This window comes from Bactrocera neohumeralis, chromosome 2, assembly GCF_024586455.1.
Source record: "Bactrocera neohumeralis isolate Rockhampton chromosome 2, APGP_CSIRO_Bneo_wtdbg2-racon-allhic-juicebox.fasta_v2, whole genome shotgun sequence".
Classification (NCBI taxonomy): Eukaryota; Metazoa; Arthropoda; class Insecta; order Diptera; family Tephritidae; genus Bactrocera; species Bactrocera neohumeralis.
In genome coordinates this window covers 31,319,038-31,330,188 of record NC_065919.1, presented here as the reverse complement: position 1 = coordinate 31,330,188, position 11,151 = coordinate 31,319,038, and the positions used below count along the sequence as shown (strand labels likewise).

Below are 11,151 nucleotides of genomic sequence, written 5' to 3'. Positions count from 1 at the left end.
AGATTGCTCACTATCTACCTAAGTTTGTTATTTTTTTTAATTTTTTATGTTCAATAACCAGACAATAAAATATGACATAAGAATGTGAACTGTATTCTTTCTCTTGCGACCATTAAGGAATTGATTAAGCATTGAGCTAATTTAATTTATTCGTGTGTTTTCGCTCTTATCAGTCCATTTTTTTATTCTCAACATATACAATTTAAAAAAAAAATCCCACTGTCAGGCTTTTGGTGCAATTTTCCGACCGGAAGACCCGGCCTTGTTATATGTAAGTATGTATGTACTTACATACTTTAAAATTTCCTTAATATTGAATATTTAAAGAATATACTAAGCAGCGAAAGAAATCTTTGTCCAACCAGTTGTCTCAAATGGTGTCATTCTAAATTGTATGGTGGGTTCCACTTACATATGTATGTATATTTAAATATTATACATATACATACATACTATGTATGTATGCACATACATATACACCATAAATTTTGATTGCATAGCGAATTGCGTACCACGTGTTGGTTAGACGGGGAGATATTAAATGTTGGACTTATTATTATCGAACCCTTATTGTTATATCGTGCAAAATGTAAATAATAAATGAATATATATAGATACGTAACATTATCAATAGCACAAAGAGAGTTGATCACGAAACCGATAACCCTTTCTCAACGAAGCAAATTCTCTTAGGTTGTTGAGCGGATATCACCGAAGCAATAGCATGCCACACTCATGGTTAGTTGGTACCTCAAAGAATACTCAAATTATACAAATTTATCGCCATACTTCTCTTGCGATCGCTGACAAGCCGTTCGAAGCGAGCCTCCACTAGCGGTTTACACTCAATGCGATAACACTCATGGGAACTCAACAGCTCCCCACGAAACAGGGTACATCAGCAAGATCGAAAGCTTTCGTTGTACATATCAAACAACTAAAATGCAAAACAAAGTATAATCAAAAGTTAGAAATCGAGAATTATTGATACAAGTTTAAGTTCAGTTAGCAGACGCGCCCAAGTTCTAACAAAACTTCAAATTTTTTTCAATACGAGTGGTTTATATTTTATATCGTTTTTTTTCCTTCTTCTGTAAACTTGTGAAAAATTATGTTATGTTATTTCGCATTTTAGGTGACGAAATATACGAATCTCTCATCGTCTACTTATAGTATTCTCTTTTCCTAATTCAAACTCTTTGCAGTATATTGATTATTCCCTTATTCCGGAACAGAAAATGCTGATAACCATAACTGATTTGTAAATATCGGAAGAAACGAGTAAATGCTAACTTAAGGAACCGCGGTGGATAAACTAACATATTGGATGAAATTGTGGAAGAAGAAGCAGAGTAAAGTATGTAGAAAAGGTGTGAAGTGGAAGTGCAGAAAATGCAAGACAGACAAGGGCCTGCGTGCTTCAACAATTAGTCTCATTTTTTATATGATTGCAGAGGTTAACATTGCAGTTTTCTCTTCTTCAACCACATTGTTATTATTCATTTACGCCTTGGGCCGAGGTTTAACCCTCCACTAGCGGATCTCATAAGTAAGCACGATAAGTTCTTTAATTTCTTTCTTAATTACCATTGCTTTGAATTGAGTCGGTTCAAAATGTTAAAGCTACTATCATTTAATTATTTGAAAATGCAATATTTTTACTGTCGAAGGCAATCTAATTCATATAAATTTTATTTTCTTAATTTTATAAATTAATAAAATTTACGATACGACACATTCTTTTCTTCTGAACTGTATTGTAATCCACTGCATCTTGTGCATGTGACAGACTTGTGGTTAAAATACGGTGATGACACACCTTGAAGTGTAGCAAACTCAAATACTAGTATGTGTTTCATAGGCAATAGTTATTTTAAAAAAAATGTTAATAATAAATATGTAGTTGTGTGTAATGGAAAAATGAGTAATATTATTTCAAATACTGCAAAGTTGACGTTGCCATAAAGTAAGGCATTTCATTAATTTCACGAAAATAAATTGTAAAATTTTTTTTTTCCATTTCATTTATTAATTCCATGGAGCTTTTTTTATAAAATTGTAACTAAATTCGTAACCTTTTTTTAGTGCTTTTTGAAATACCGCAATGAAATATGCTAGCATTGTTACCAGGAAAATACTACATTGCTCACTTGGTAAAGCGCTAGTATTTGCTGACACATACATATGTACATATGTATCTGGCATTCGTTTGTAGTATGGCATTATTACGAAATGTCTGTCACAGGCGTTAGAAGAAAGTTTTTCATAGTTTCTGAAAAATTTAATCTAATAATCTAATATTTATATGATTTTCCAAAAATACTAATACTTTATCTTAATAAATCTTTAATTTAAAAAATAATTCTACTCATCTTATATAAGGAGTATGCGAATATATAATATTAATATGTCTGGCAAATCAGGGTTAAAAGCAAAAAAACATCTATACACTGTACGCTTTGTTAAGTTTGCTTTACAATTTTCGAAAATATTTCATATACATTCTTTCTCACTCTCCCTCTCTCAGCTATGCTATTTTTTTGCCACACAAATCAATATGCTCTTATATACATACATATGTATATATACATATTTGAGTATTCGCACTTAGTTTAATGTATCTCAAAGTAGGAAATTGAAACGCAACAAGTTTGCAAGTTTTGTACGCTCATACATCATATCCATGGCTATACAGCTGTGTTCATAATATTGCAACTAAATTTTAACAAAACTTGTTTTCGGGTTAGAATTAAAAGAAAAAATTATCCTTAACACAAATACATACATATAACGTATAACGTTGGTATTTCTTCGCAATTAATCGCTTTAGTGACCATTAAAACCCTGTAAACAGGGCGAATTGCCGCTTTAAATTTTATGTATTATATATATTATTGTTTTTTCTTAAGAAAACATGTTAATAGTTTCTCACACATTTTCGATGGGGTTCAGGTGAGGGCACTTTGAGGAGCTATCCATTTTTCTAGAGTTACATAGTTAAAAGTTGATTGTTTACTGATTTTAGATTTGGATTTGACAAATGTTTTCTGATCGTCCTGCACTCATACGAGTATTATGGTTAAGATTGTCATTGACCTTCGGAGAGCTAATATTTGGGTGCCTTTTAACTCATGCAATGATTTTCGGTCAGTTAGCTCGTCTCTCTATCCTTTAACATCAAAAAGTTTGATTGGCGTGATAACGAAACCCAAACGAATTATAACTTGTTCTCTATACCGTTACATAAAGCTGAAAGCACAATTTTAGGAGAAATTTCATTAAAATATCTCCAAGTTGCTCCTCCATTAACATGAACACAACCGTTAGCATGGATGTGGTAATGTATGAATGTACATATATCTACAGATACCCAGTCGACTCTTGCAGAATGCGGTTTCCAAAAAATACCTTTTAAGGTACTACCGGCATAATAAGGAATACACATGTAAGTATCTTCAGTAAATATTCGTTATACAAATTATAAAATATCTGCATGCAAAATTTCCAATGTTGGTTTTTTTTTACTGCTGAATTTCATTTGCTTCGGTCAAGACGAACGAAGAGCAAGCAAATATGAGTGAGAATACTTTCAAATAGTTTTATTAATGGTGATCTTCAGTACATTAAGGTTTTAAAATTCATTTAATAATGTTATAATTCATTAGTAAGAAAAGTTTCAGCGTAAAAACAAGAAAATTTTTTAACTTCTGCACCGAAGCTATTCCCTTCCAGATATATGTACATATATTTTAAACCATAAAAGGATATAAAAAAATTAATATCCTGACTTTGATCAGATAGTTTGAAAGGTAGCTATAAGCTGTTGTGGTCCGATCTGAAAAGTATTTTCGGAGATTGTAACGCTTCTATGCCAAATTTCGTGACATACCTTGTCGGGTTAAAAAGTTTTTATACAAAGACTTGAGTTTGCTCGGTAGCTATACATACGTGATAGAAATTCTTCTTTTTAGAAGGAAAATCACGCAGCGATTGAAGGTTGATGAGAAAAGCTGAAATTCGGGCGACTGTATGTCTGTCTGTCCGCCCGTGTAAGCTGTAACGTGAATAAAAATTAAGATATTTTGATGAAATTCGGTGCACATGGCAGTAGCGCGGAGTTCGTGGATAGGCGGAATCGAACCCCTGCCACGCCCACAAAATACCATTAACCGAAAACCTATAAAGTGCCATGACTTAGCACTAAATTAAAATATGAAACTTTAATTTGGCACAGGGGATCGGACACTTGTGGACAAAAAATTTTGAAAACGTGGGCGCGACCCTAAACTCTATTAAATTTAAAGTACATATCTCCTAAACTACTAAAGCGCAAATGCTATAAGAATTCCTACCAACAGTGTGAAAAAGGATGAAATCGGAAAATTACTCCGCTCACTCCCCATATAATGCTGCTGGTAAAAACTACCAAAAGTGCAATAAATCAATAACTAATAATAAATAAAAAACATTTTGGTTTTCTTACAAATCTTATGCCGAATTTGACGGTCAGTGTATGAGTTATATAAAGTACAAGGCGGGTTCCAAAGTAAACAGGACTTAAAAAAAACAGAATAAATAGTTTTTTCGGCAAAATCAATTTATTTTATTCAAATGAAAGCCTTTTGAATGGCCTACGTCTGCATAACGCTTTCCTTTCATGGGCAAATGCATTTTTCTGAAAAGGAAGAAGTCGCTCGTTGCCATATCAGGTGAATACGGAGAGTTGTTAATGGTTAAAATGTGATTTTGGTCAAATAATCGGTCACAAGATGTCCTTCGAATGTTGGATACTGAGCAATTTTTGGAGATGTTTTTTGATGAATTCACGCACAGTTTCGATGGAATTTCCGGTGATCATTTTTCGGATTTTGATTGGCCCACATGTTGATCGTCATTTATGTCCTCACGACCACTTTGAAAACGTTAAAACCACTCGTGGACTCTGCTACGGGATAGACAATCATCGCCATAAACTTGTTTCATCAACTGAAATGTTTCGGTAAAAGTTTTACCAGATTTCAAAAAAAAATTTAATGTTGACTCTTTGTTCGAAGCTCATGACATTTAAAACGCAATACTTCACTTCCAATAAATGAAACGCCATGAAATTCTCACTGGACAATCGATAAAAATAGCAGATTCTAACTCACCAGCCCAAATATAGATGGCGTCACCTGGGGGCACCTGATTCAAAAAGTCCTGTTTACTTTGGAACGCACCTTGTATATGTATATAAAAATGCTTAGATTCTGATCCTCTGGTTGACGTTTTACATCTTATGGTATTTTCTTAGCTCTGATTCTTGCAAGTTGCAAGAGTATAAAGTGTTCGGTTGCACCTGAAATTAGCTCTTTTTTTCCCGTTTTGTATATGATTGAAAAATGCTTTCCTTTTAACGGCCGCAATTTCTGGCCGTCTGTGAGCATTTTGGAACCTTGCACGTGTTCAAGTGCTCCGTCACAATGTCATGAACGACAAATAATGATAAATTTAACATCTGGGCAATTAAACGAATACTTAGTCGATAGTCTGAGTGCAAAACTTTGCGCACACGAGTCACATTGTCAGTGTTTGTCGAAGTCGCAGGTCTCCTAGCACGGTCTTCATCAGCGACCTCTTCGGGGCCCTCCAAAAATGCCTGGTGCCACCGAACACACCACTTCTTGCTAAAGCAACATCTCGGTAAGCCTGCTTGATTATATCAAACGTTTTCGGCTTGCACCACTCAATAAAACACGTCGCGCGAAAATATTTCTTCTGACTCTCCAGGTGCTCGGTGACAACTGACCAGATGCTTGTTCTTTAGCTAGGAGCACCTTCTACCGAATCCAGTCGGTGCGCGCAAGCTCCGAAGTACAGTCGCGGCGTAGGAAAATCATTCCTATCACTTTCCGGACTAATATTATATATTACCGCTAGGTAATGTTACGAACCAAACGATTGTAAAATGTTGTGTAATACACTTGTCCTATATAAATAGACTATGGGTAGCTAAAATAATGTTCGACATGAATGAAAGGATTGTAATGTATACAAGTAAAGACAGACGAAGTTCGGGCGTAACCGAACATTTTAAACTCTAGCAATTTCAGAGGTCTCAGGCGAGAAAATACTTTCTGATTAATTTATAATACTGACCACGGTCTTGAGTCAAGCCTCTTGACCAATTTCTTTCATATTTAGCGCAAAATTGCATTTTTTTTTATAAAAATTTTCCTCCAAATTTCATTAAAATGTCACACATTTTGACTGATGTACATACATAAACGCTGTAAAGTCAGATGGAAAGTTAATCTTGATTGGAGTCACTATATCGGTTATACGAAACAACGCTAAAACAAGAAAAATCTTTTCGTTTTCACATACAATATCGGCAATGCTAATGTTCCTTACATTTTGACCGATATATACAGTACTATAAGCCAATCGGAAGTTTGAAATTCTTATATTGGGTATATGGGGAGTATTACCCAATTTTATCAAATTTTGCCATTACGATACATCATTAGATTAATAATATAACTCACAGAATGACCAATTTATACAGTGTTGAGTCAAGCAGATATGTGAAAATGTTGAATATGTTAAATATGTGGGGTTTTTAGAAACCAATGACCCGATTTTTCCAATTTTTAATACTGAACACTTATTACCAGGAAAATACGTTCTCTGAGATTCTTGATTCTTTCGATCAGTCAGCCATAGGCCAACATATCCAGAGGTTTGATCTAGATTTGATTTTAAACAATTTGATTCTTTAAATATTTTTATAAAGTTTTTTACCGATAACTTCATTAGTGTTTTATTTGTATGCTGTAAAATGAAGGAAATAGATGGACTTTAAGATTTTGTTATGTGGAAAAAAGGAGTGGTTGTATTGTCCTCCGAATTATGCTGAAATTGGTCGAAAGTTTCCTGAGAAATAAGATTACACCTGGAGATTAACGTTGCCACGCCCATTGTCCAATTTACATTTCTCCTCCTACGAAGCCTCTCCATCTAATTGTAAAGTTTTTTGCTTCTGCGTGGTTTTCAACATTAGTCTTATATAGGTGAGCAAATTCGCCATAAATAGCAATAATAGTTTTTGAGATACATATGTATGTATGTACAACAAACCTAGTGAGGCCGGCCGTGCCCGCTTTTAAAAATAAATTACAGTTTTATAGCTTAACTTGGGGCTTAGTTACATTACGAATAGGCAGACAGACAGTCATTCGGAATTCAACTCGTCTCGTCATACTGATCATTTATATATAAATAGCTCCTTTTTCCCCTTATTTCCATTAGGCAATAGCAGCAACCGTTAGGTGAACAAAACTGTTAGACTCTCAGTTGCAACCGAATGCAAGGGTATGAAAAGCGGAACTACAGCACTATAGTGAACAAAATCGTGAAGCACCTACACCAAACTATCTTGACACCATTACGATTTCTTGCTAGAACATAATCGATTTAAAACGTAGTTCTTCCTAAGTCACCAAGGTCGAAAGCCTTATCTCTGCAAAAATCTAGTTCTTGCTGGGGTAACAGTATTTTAAGTAAATACAATTCGAATACCCTGTGGTCGTATTAGACTATACAATCACAAACCAGATTTAGAAATACATATATAAATAACGAGCGTTATAAAGACATACAAACATATGCACATTTTAACACACAACTGTTTAGTGTATGAATTAATCCATTTCGATGCAAATGACTCTTACCATTGATGAAAATGTGTAGTCATCGACAAAAGAGTAGAAAAATTTCCCGGCCGGTGATATATTAGTCGCTGGTAACTGCAACTTTCCCAGGCAGGAAATGATGAGACTAACGGACCGGTTGGATGTACGAACTCACTTGAAACGCATTACTTCGGAAATAACGGAGATCACTGCTGGGTTTGCGGAATTATGTTGCTTCGTATGTGTGTATCTAGAACTCAGTTACTTAAATATATGCAATTTGGGCAATGCAATTGAAGTGTACCGTGCAACCACATAATTTAACTTCACTGATTTGTATAATAACATGAAAGTCCATTGCATCGGCTGCGATACATACAACCATATACATATGTATGTATATACTATATGTGTATGCACATTTTAACAAAGGTGCTGAACTGAAACTGGCATACTCAGAGTATAACACAATCAATTAACTTTTTATTTCGACATAATTTATTAGATTGGCAATAACAAACGCGTATTTATACTTTTCCATCTCGAGCCCCGTCGCCCCGTCGTCCCGTCGCCCGGACACTATGAACGACCGGCACCCGAATACGCGTTATGCTATGCATTTATTTATTTATTATTACTTTTTGACATGGTGTCTCGAAGCACCACGGCAGCATCATAGCGGCCCCAGCGTCTGATAAAGTAGTTTAGTTACTAAAAATGCGCGCCATCGAGAGCTGATTGCAATTTTTCATGCATTATCATTGGCCCATTTTGTAACTCACCTTTAATGTTGGGAGACGTCCTCAGCACGCAACTGAGTCCGTAGACTCTTTGAGAATTGCTATGGCTGTCGAATCAAAGAGCGCCAACTGTTAAGAGCACCATGACAGAGTGCGACAATCTCTCTAACTAGTGGTAATAACCATATCTTCTTGTAGAACCTTGCATATATCAGTAGGAAGACCAATGAAGACATTACGAATCGTTGAATAAGAATAGCAACTTTTTGTTGCGGAGGAATTTAAATTTGAATTGCAGATAGCTAGGCGTATCACATTCGAAATTACTTAATTTCATAGAAAGCCAGGTGCTCGTGCACTGTTATTCTTTGCTTTTGGTAACCAACATAAAAATTGTAATTATTTTAAAGAATATTTATTTTTGAATATAATAAAAAATTGTATTATTTTAATGATAAAAATATTAAATTAAATAATTTCAGAACCAAATTAGAGGATATCCTCTAATATAGATGATAAAATTAGCCTAGATAAGTTAATTCGTTTTTTTAATATCGTGTCACAGGAAGATATATTTGAAGTCATTGTCCGAGAATGGACTGGATAAACTATAGTCGAAAATGAATGAAGCCGGTCCTTGAGGTACCCCAGACTTCACGATCTTAGAATGATTTTCAGTATTCCAATTGATTTAATGCCGAATATATCTGTCAATGTGTGAGTTGTCGTTATAAAATTCTCAAACGTATTCAGTGTAATGTCAAATTAAATTAAATCAGTTCAGACCGTACCCTAGCCTCAACAGCCCCCATACAGTGATTTTCAACTTTATACTGTACATATCGGTCAACATGTGTGATATTTTAATGAAGTGGAATGAAATTGGTCCCTTCGGTCACGTCGGCTGACAACTACTCAATATTAAAGTTCGTTCCTATTGATTTGTGTTGGTTATACATATTGATTTTAATATTTATATATTACATATTGGGACTGAGGCCTAAGCAGCTAGTGTCCCTTTGTTTTTCTGGTATGTCTGCAAATTTATTTACAGGTCTTATTAAAATAAATAATAATGTACGGTTATATTGATTTTGGTAGATATCTCGGCAAAAAGTTGTGTAAATTTCGTGTGTTCCACTCTAAGACGGAAGAATCCCGCCGTCGCAAGGAGTTGGCCATCGACTAATTCGTTCCTACTCCTTGCTAGCTGTTCGGCTCCACAGTTTCCAGCAATTCCGCTATAGCTAAGACCCCAAAAAGGCTGATAAGGAAGTGGGTTGATGCTATTTCTAGTTAGGACAGACATTATTCGACTAACATCCGGTTGACTTTACTCAATTTGATTGGTTTTACACCTCAAAGTATTTCCCCGGTTTTGATTTTTGCAAGTTGCAAGAGTATAAAATATTCGGTTGCACCCTTCCTTACTTGTTTATTTTTAATTTGTCAAAACTTAAAAAATATTTTCCGGTCTTTGATCCCTTCAAATTGCGATAGTATAATACGTTTGGCTCCACCCGAACTTAGCTCCTCCGTACTTTTTTCTGTTAGTTCTTCTCTTTATAAGTATTTTTCTTAGCAAGACTGAGAACAACTATTCTTGCAGTTAATACTAACAACTAACGATTGCAATGAACCAGTGGTCGGCAAACTTACGAATTCAAACGATTTGAGAAAAAAAGTGCGTCTTAAGAACTCAAAACGGTACAATTTTTGTCTTAAAAAAGAATCCTGTTTACTTTTTATTTTCAATTTGGAACGTGCCTAAATCATTTTACTTTTCCCAAATACAGGGTCTTTTTTAGACGCTTGGTTTTCAATGCGGCAACACTTTCTGCGGAGTGTGTCTTTTTGACAGCAGTTTCTTGATTTATACTCAGTTTTCAAAATTTTGTTCAGCCTCTGTGTTCAGAGGCAATCATTGGTTCATATTTCTTAAAAAAATGAAGCCGACCATATGGTTAAAATGAACCCTATGACTTTTTCGTGCCTGAATTGAAGAATGCTGATGTGGTTAACCTCTGGTTACAACAAGACAATCAAGTGATTGATGACAACTTTTGGTGAGCACATTAGCTCGCGTCGTGAGCCTCTGGCGTGGCTCTAAGATCGTGCAATTTAACATCACTGGACTATTTCTTGTTGGGTTATGTGAAGTCGCTTGTCTACTCAGATAAGCCCGAGACGATTTCTGCATGCCTTATAAATTCTGAGTTGCTCATTCGACAAGGTACTGTATGAATGCTCAGTTACTAAATTATTGAACCTCAGCCAACGGAGTTCAGTTCACTATGTAATAGCAAGAGATGAAGTATAATTTGAAGCAATTCCGTTGTAATTCAGAGCGCACTCAGAGAATGACATGCGGACAATGGGCTACCATCCACAGCAATACACTCACCTTAGGTGCCTTTGAAAGAAATAAAAATATCGACAATTTTACTGATAAGTTTCGCACTCTTCTTCGGCAGAAAATATGAGTTGTTGCATCAAAGTGGTAATCGAACCTTATGTGCTTAGCGCTCTGAACCAGGGTTGCTAAATTGTGAGAGAAAAGTGTGGACGACAATCTGTGAAAGAAATATACATAATTAGTTGGGCAACTTTCGGAACTAGACTATGATGTTTAATGATCTTTCGAATAATTAATGGTTTTCTGGATCTTCGTTTACGTAACAATTGACAATTTTACCTTCGTAAAAAATTCGGTTATTTTCTAAAACTAAGTTCTATAG

The 11,151-nt window shown here is 35.0% G+C and overlaps 1 protein-coding gene across 2 annotated transcripts in view; it reads right to left on the bottom strand.

The window, feature by feature from the left end:
* LOC126763995 (protein doublesex) overlaps positions 1-8,335 on the bottom strand; it is a 149,451-nt gene extending 141,116 nt beyond the window's left edge. For both annotated transcript variants that reach the window (XM_050481757.1, XM_050481758.1), the window contains exon 1: positions 7,713-8,335. The gene's annotated coding sequence lies outside the window, so the exon portion shown is untranslated. The remainder of the gene's footprint in view (positions 1-7,712) is intronic.
* Positions 8,336-11,151: the final 2,816 nt, after the last annotated feature.